We start from the raw sequence: 9,035 nt of genomic DNA on the forward strand, positions 1-9,035 counted from the left end.
ATTGTGCTATACTGTTGTTTTTGTTCATTCTTTATATCGGAACTAAACATTAATCTCTGCTGGAAGTTGAACGACTGAAGTTGTTTTTTTTTTTGTTTTTTTTAGTCAAGTGTAATTGAGTCGGAGTCGATTAATTGGAAACGTCATTGATATTTTGGTTGGAATTAGTGGACATTCTTGCGTTTGTCTTCAACAAACTGGCCAGTCTCATCTTGTTTTCAATAAAGTGATGTAAAATGGGACATTAGAGGCTCCCAAATGAAGCATTGTTTACTTTCGCTGGTTCGGTTTGACTTGTGATTTTATTGTGTTTGAATTGGGACAAAAGTTTTAAAGTGACAAACATAACATTTTGGTGATGAAAAAAGAGCTTCACTTCGCACCGCGAACCTCATTCCTCGCAGCTAGTCCTGTGGTCCTGCCGATATAAATATTTTAGGAATAGCGGCGATGGAATAGCCAAAGATGGTAAGCCTTGCAGGTACAGTATTGTCATGCACTACTGTCTCATTTTCATATTCTTGGAACCGTGCAGAATCATGAAGGCTATGTCGCGATGCTGGCTGGACATTTTTATAGTTCAACTGATCATTATAGTCCGTCGATGGTAGCAGGTGGGCAAGTTGAACGTCCCCTGTAAATTAGGTGATTGGAAGACAACATGTGAAAAACGTGATGAGCAATTACTCAATGTCAAGCTTTACACGTTGATGTGCGGTAGTAAAGTTGACTCATCGACTGGTCGACTGATCATGTCTACCCCTAATGTACGCCAATATCTCGGCAGGTTTCTGTGCTTCTAAAATACTTGTGTTCGTGCCCCAAAAAGAAGTATCCGGTTAGCATTCTTCGAGATACCTCTGCGTTTGCAACCCCGTTGAGAGGATGCCAAAAAATGGATTGGTAGTAATCTTTTATTTTTGAGCCCTTTAAAACTCTTGACTGTTGTGCTCTGAACTCTCCCACTTGGTGGAAATGATGCTGCCTTTGAGCGCAAGTCATTGTAGAGCAAAAGACCGGTACCGTCTGATGCCAGTGGGTCATACATTTAGGGTTACACAAACACTCAGTCGTGCATATAAATGACCAAGTGGAACAACGCATCCCCGCACATTCTTGTTCATTGCCTGTTGCTGCTTTTGTCCGGTAGAGCCACATCACATCCTTAACAAGATACAAGTGGTAAAGGGTGTTGACCCAAGGACCATCTTGAGCTTCTGAGCTTGCTTGGAAAAGAATCAATTCAGTAATTCTTCTCGTTACTGAATTATGTCATGCTTCATTTATCTTTATTTGTCTCGGTCCTCATATGCTTCACGGCTGCTCTGTATTGCTGCCCACGGCTTTTTCTTTCCCCGACAGTTTGACACAATTGCGACTTGAAAATAGAAGAAATGTGGACTGGAAATGTTAAACTACAATCAAAGGGCTAGTGAGTCTTCACAGAGAAGACGACAGAGAGTAATAGAATATCGAGGAGGAAAAACGCTGCCTTATTGTGGCCGGCTACGCGCGGCAATCCTGTTAAACACGACGCCTATATTCGCTCTCTTCGGATTGTACTTTGAGCGCAGCCAGAGCGCCTTTCGCTGAGAGTCAAAATTTAATTTGGGCCCATTGTTTAGACTGCTTCAAATCCACAATCCTTAATTGTATGAAATGTGCTCGAGCGGTGATCCGCGATTGTGGCGACGAGTCAAATTATCTGCTCCGACCTGGCTTGGTTTTGTAACAGTAGAACTCCATCAACTGAAATAAAAACGAGACTCGGGGCGCGCGTGTGTATCATTAAATGCAGCCATTATGGCGAGATAATACCATTGGCCCTCATATTGGGCATTGCTATGAGCCTGTAAGTCAGTCAAGGCCTGATAACTTTGGAGTGACATTGAACAGTGAATCAGTAAGAAATTCATGAACGCGCCTGCCTGTTTTCGATAGCCTACTGAATCTGATATCCTTAATTAATTTGAATTACTGTTGTTTTCTGAGGAAATTTTTACTGCATCCCCCCTGTGACAAACAACGCTAAGCGGAGACTGACAGGAAATAAAGTGACGACATACAGAATGGCACACGCCTAAAAGCTTTCAAAGAGTTTTATGGCACCTGTCTGATCAACTGGCATAACGGACGCTTTCAAGAATTAGAAAAACTAGAGGTTGAGTTGTCATTGTCGACTAGATTTGGTTCGTCTTTATAGAAGCAAATTTTGAGATAAGTGGATGTATTTGACAGTTTGTTGGTGCACTGGCTTCAACAATGAGGACGGCATCTCTTGGGTTTGAAAAACCTTTAAGAGCTTCTCGATATTTGGTTATTATTGTTTTTTAATGTCTTTGTTGGACCAGCCAGGCATGTCTTGACTTTGTCACCTGTGCGCATTCATTGCTTGGATTCTCGATCATGCATCCCAACAAAGGCATTTTTCGAATGAGCTGTTTGTCCTAACAGCCTGACATGGTTGCATTGACAAATGCTCATGTTCGGGATGTTCGATACTACCAGTTCCAATATTTCAATCTTAAGTACTCACCGACACAATATGAATGATAACGGTTTCTGTCAGAAGTATTTATATCTGCTATTGAATTTACTGTATACCACCATATCGCACGGTTCTAGTTCTGAACACCTTTTTCCATTCCAGTGTCATATTGAGCAGCAATCCGGAGTTATTTGTGGATGTTTTTTTTTTTTGTACCACAAACTAGTTGCGATTAAGTATTGCCTCTCGACCGTCTCTGCTGGTTGGCACAAAGCACCCCATTTTACCCCAACTGCTCCAAGTCAGACACTCGACACAATTCAATGCGGTAACTGATTATTTTACCCATTTTCTCCCGCCTTTTCGCTTCAACTCTACAGCAGCTACTCGTAACTACCAATTGGAATTAATTATATGAGCGAACAGATCGCTTCAATGTTTTCATTCAACTGTATCCGTGTGAGAGTGTGTTTGTGCATGTGTTTTTTTTTTGTTTTTTTTTGACGTGATGATAGTGGACAAAGTGCTGGGAGCCCGAGCTGTCAACCTGTCACACACTGACAGATATGCTGCTCGTACACCGTCCGGGCTGCGCCACATGGATGCACACATCGTACGTGCGCGTGTCTGCAAGTGTATGTTGGTCATATGCAGTCCGGGCATAGCCAGAATACCCAAGCACGCAGTTTATACCCAGACTCCTGCGTGTGTGTCACAATGAGAGGCCATGGTGACGGATAAGCCCCACAATATATCATCTTTTGAGAAATTATTTTCCGTCACATTTCTAGCTTGCTTGGCGTGATGTTTGACATTGTCACGAGTGACACAAAGAGAGGATGAGCTGGAATGTGACTCTCCTTGCTAGCATATACGGTGGATATTGAAAGTCTACAAAACCCTGTTCAAATGACAGTTTGTTGCCGAATACATTTTTTTTCCCGAATGAACAACTGACAAAGTGTTTGAAAAAAGTTGCTGTGTTAAGAATGAGCCCTTCAAACTCACATTATATTAGTGTCAGCGCTAATCTGCCACCATTTAAAGTACTGGATAATCCTAAATAAAGTTCTTGGCCATTCTCAGTCTCGTATGGCTCACAGCAATAACTCTTGGTACTTTTAGGGTTAAAAGTTGATATAAATTCAGTTCGCATTCCTATGCCATACCAGTTCACAAGCTGCAGGTTCTAAACTCAAGGCTGAGGGGCCAGATCCGGGCCGCAAGATAATTTTATGTGGCCCGCAAGGGTGAGTGTCAACATCATGTTTCTTACAAATTGTCTTCACTTAAAACAACACTGTGATATGAGATATTGCAAGCAGTTTTGTTACCAATCCCGTTAAAACAATTTGAAAAATAGTTGAACAACCACTTAGACTGGGGAACAATTTGAAAAAAAACCCAATCAGATTAAAACTAATAATGGTGATTCTTTTGAGCACCTAATTTATTTTTTGGCACATCTTACCGTACAGATAAGCAAAATTCCATTGATTGGCTGTCGTAAATTTTAAGAGCTGATTACGATTGGGCTCATCTACAGCTACATGGCAACTCGTTTGTGCAATCACAATTAAGTACGGTGAAAGGTGTGTGTAGCTCCCAGTCTAGCATAGTCGGAATTAAGAGGATTATTGCTGGCTTTTCTCTTAACCTTGTAACCATGGCCATACCATAGTAAGGTAGACTTTTTTGTTGTTTGTTACTTTTGTTGTTATATTATGTTGTTGTTTTTTTTTTATTTTTATTTTCAAAGCTTATGCCTATTGCATTTTAATGTTTTATATACATACGTACATATCTGTTAGTTTTTTTTTTTTTTTTTTTTAAAGAAAACAGAGACCCTATACCGAAAAAAATTGACGTGATAGAGAAAAACTAGTTTTCCATCAGTTTGTGGCCGGTGACAATGTGACATTCATTTTAGTGTGGAGTGAGGCTTTGAGATACAATTGTTTTGAGTTAGACTGCACGTAGATGTCACACTCAAGTGAAGGATCCTCTTACGCAGTTCATTTTCAGTGTTAGTGTATTGTGACTTCAGAGTAAACTGACTTTCAGCTTAGTTCGCGAGCTGAAAACTGTAATGGAGTATTTGACGTGTGTGTGTGTGTGTGTGTGTGTGTGTGTGTGTGTTTGCTCATTTAGCTGGCAGGTAATCTTCTGTCTTTAAATGATCCACTCAGCTCTGGCAGTTTAAATGGTAATTAAACAGTAGTTCAGCTGTCAACTCACACATACGCACACGCACGCACACACGTGCGAATGCATATGAACGCAACATGCTGTTGAAATCTTAATTAAAGCATTATCAGCATCTGAACATACTTTTAAAGGATTGCACAAGAACATGTGAACACACACACACACACACACACACACACACACACACACACACACACACACACACACACATCTGAATATAACTTATAACCCAGATCTCGTTCACCTGCCAGTCACCACGCCTCAATATTACATTTGCATTTATGCATGCACAAATTCATAAATACCAAGTTATGTAACTCCTGAGCTATAATCACTGGAATATCATTGTAGCACACAGTTGAGGGCTGCTCCACTGGCACTTATTAGAGAGGAATATCACACTGATACGTCTTCATTAATCAAACAATCAGACTGAAGCGCGCATGCGCGTGCGCACGCGCGCACGCACGCACGCACGCACGCACGCACGCACGCACGCACACACACACACACACACACATTTATGGTGGTGCTGTGGCCTCCCAATGGAAATCTCAGCTTCTCTTTGTCTTTGTTTCTAGTCACGCCTCTTCTCGCTCCTTCATAGGCAAGAGCCACATTCCATTCCTAGATCTGTTTGTTTACTATCGTGCTTGGAGTTTGCAATTCTTGACAACAGTAGCCTGGCAAGCCACACCCACTCAGAAAGTGGGTCTAAGTGGGTCTGGGCACCAAGTCCTTCATCACGGCTGGGCTTCGGTTCAAAACGAACCATCCAGTCAAAATCATTTACTTGCGGTGTCGTATCCTTTTATGAACAATGCCACTCTTCGGCGGCGGAAGTCCATCCTCATAACATTTAAAGTGGTGCGTGGGAGAGATGATAGTTTGTTTCATTCGCCTTTTCAACTGCATTTTAAATAACCAGAAACAAATCGAGTCACTAAAGCACATTTCCACGTTAAAAATGTCTCTTCTTTAATACAATTTATGCAAGTAGGAATGTGCCCAACTCTCAAACTGCACTTGAAAGGAGCACCGAGGAGAATGTGACAAAGCCACTTCTCTTCTAAAATGTATTTATTTATTTATATATTTGAATAATTTGACCAAACGGACAAACATCATCGCTTGAAGGCTGAACATGAGCCTAAATTTGTCTTGGGTATACAATACATTAAAGACAAAAAGCTTTCTTTGCAACCACCGTCTGCCTTACATGACAATGAGCTTTGTGCATTGTGCATGCAAACTGCGTGCGTTTTCAGACGTTATGTGTCACCATGCTCGTGGGTGTGTATGTGTTTGGTGTGTCAGCTTGTATAGTTTCCTGCTCCCTGTCCGGGGAACAATAAAGATAAAGCAGATGCCAACAGATGCCCCGTTTAAAGATTATCAGTTTCTCTCTGCGCACTGTTAACACTCACTGGGGACAGGAGAGCATTTAACGCAACCTATTTACACCGCGGCACACATGGCAACATGACACCGAACGAGACCATAAAACATGAGGGGAAGGCGAGGAGATTGGCAGCCGAAAGGGGAAAAGGATTTCAGATAAGTGAGAGTAAAAGAACAAAGCGAGGAATGTGGCAATGATATATGAAATAAGAATGTGGTGTTTGCTTCGAGACATTTTATTTAACTAGTGTTAAAGAGTGTGAATGGGAGCTGCATAATTATTCTCCAATTTCACTGTCAAGATTTGATCATCTCACTATTTTTTTTATATTCCCTAATAGAGAATGAAAAGGAGCATTAAACTTTTTTTTTTCACTCGGCTCACACTGGGGAGTTTAATTAACACTTACACACGGAATAAGACCGTAAGATCCAATTGAATTGACTGCCCTCCTGTTGAACTTTGACTTGCTAAAAACGGCCTCTCGCTAGGTGCAGTCTAATTTCTCCTCTACCCTTTTAATGTGAACTTTGCTATCCTTTTGATTTTCATACATGAAAAAATATGTGAACACAAAAAAAGTACACGGTACAACCGGGTTTAAGTTTCGTTAAATTTATGTTTCGATCTCTCCATTCATCTCAATCCGCAAATCCACTTAATAAATCGGCAACATGGCAACCAAGGGATGTAAAGCGAGACCTTCCTAGCTTTAAGACATTTAAGATGTGATGTAGCTAACTTTATGAGCAGTCTTATGCACTGCATGTATTGTACTTCAAAGCCTGCCGACTGTCATACAGTACCTGTATTTCATTTGTCAATGGTTGTTTTCAAAATCTTTCAAAAATATTTTTGTTTTCACATCTTTTTTTTTTAAATATTGCAGAAATGAAATGCACAAAGAAATAATGCTCGAAGTAATAAAAAATAAATAAAAACAAAACATTTTTGAAAAAAAAAAACTACAACTAATACAAATGAACAAAACCACTTGAAAGCAATTAAAACGAACTAAAAAAATACTATCATGAAAATTCCACAACAACTATATGGTTGTGAAGCAATTTGAATTTGCTGCCTCCATCAAACACTCGTTCTCTTATTGTCCTCGCAAGTCAAAGCACAACATGCATCATTTTGCATTATTAAGCGTTTATGAATATCATTTTACATGCACTCCTCTCAGTGGATTCATTAAAATTTTAATTCCTACATTCTCATGGTTGTTGCACAAGTGGGCACCACCCATGTGAAAAGCTAGCATGGACATGATTCAATCCCTCAAATGACCACAACTACATTGGACCACAGGCGCATTTCCTTTCTTTGAGCTGAGCCCGTCATGTTCACCGAGGATCAAAGTACGTCTTCCTCTTCGTCTCCCTCTCTCGTTCTGTCAAAGTCGGCTCCCCGCGCGAGCGTAATTACCACCGCAGAGCGATAACACCATTAATAACTGCACACACAGCCAGAATGAGACAATTCCCAGTGCTGAACTTATTTCATGCTTTGACAATTCCTCCAGGAATCACTGCGCACAAAGAAACCAAGACCACTTCAGTATTGGTTACGTTCTTTTTTTTATATTTTTACTGTGTGGGGAAACAAAATAAAAGGAGTTCACAACTTCTGTGAGGTCTGTGTCACTCTCGACATTTCCTTCTTCTGTCTCCTCTTGTTACAAGCGCTTTCACAACAGCTGTAGCTGTAACAAAGCGATTTACAGAACATTTAACTTAGAATAACAAATGTAATACAACAGAACACATAACATTAAACATCGACAGTAATTATCTCTACATATGCCTTTCTCATGCTCTACACTGTAGTATCTGTGACTTCAAATGTGTGTGGCTTTAAAAGGTGGGACTTGCCTGGTGAGCAATGTTGGGCAAGTTACTTCCAAAATTTAGTACTGTATATTACATTTTAGAAGTTACTTACATTTGAAAGTATTAGGTTTCTTTACAATATTCCTGTTTGTGTACTACTGTACTTATGTGTGTATTACTTTTAAGTTAGTATTGAGTCCTCAATCAATCAATCCGAGACAAGTTTCTCCTATGGGAGACCAAATAAAAGTCAAATTCAAATTCAAAATAATGTGTGTGTGAGGGGGGCAGAAAGTTTCCTTTTCCTTTCTTTTTTAAATTATTTTTTTTAACCCGACATTTACCACATTTCTAGTGTGTCAAGTTGAGTCCCATAATTCACTACAATCTTAATCACGTTTACCGATGAGGGGTATTCAGACGTTGTTTAGTCTGGGATAACAAGCATTCGGTGCACTTTCCACATAATGTCACCTTTGCAAAATACCAACCACTCACCAGGTGTGCTTTTTAGAACATTTTCGGGTGTTTTTACAGCTCTGAATGGGAATGGTTTGGACATCATCTGTAAGCAAATACACATGCGCATGGTATGTGTGGTCTTTATGAAGGACAAATGCATTACTGTCGACAATGCTCACATGAATTAGTTTTTATTTTTGTTTTTATTCAGTTCTGAATAAAAGAAGTGACGGTTCCACCGTAAGTCGTTACCTTGCGTGAACCAGCTGTGAAGTGGCCTGCTAACAAAAATGCGACCAGTGAGACGATAGGCCAACTGTCCATCCAAGCAATTCTTTAAACCCTATACATTTCCATCCATCTTTTTGTCTGCCGTCCATTTTAGAGGCTATAAATCCCCAAACGTGTTTCCTCAAAGTGCTGCTGTCATCACTGTCCTGTACATTTAAGTGCTTGCCTGCATGAGATAGTTGAAGTTGTTTGTGTTCATATCCATTTATTTTGGGCCACGCTTGTAGGGATATGCCACCCCCTCTCTCCATCCCAGGGCATTATTTGGGAATTTTTTTCCATAAATCATTTTGTCCATCACACTTGCAGGAAATATTGTCTACAGCGTTAAATTGGAGTCGGCGGGGGG

This window comes from Hippocampus comes, unplaced genomic scaffold (assembly GCF_001891065.2).
Source record: "Hippocampus comes isolate QL1 unplaced genomic scaffold, H_comes_QL1_v1.1 scaffold275, whole genome shotgun sequence".
Taxonomy (NCBI): domain Eukaryota; kingdom Metazoa; phylum Chordata; class Actinopteri; order Syngnathiformes; family Syngnathidae; genus Hippocampus; species Hippocampus comes.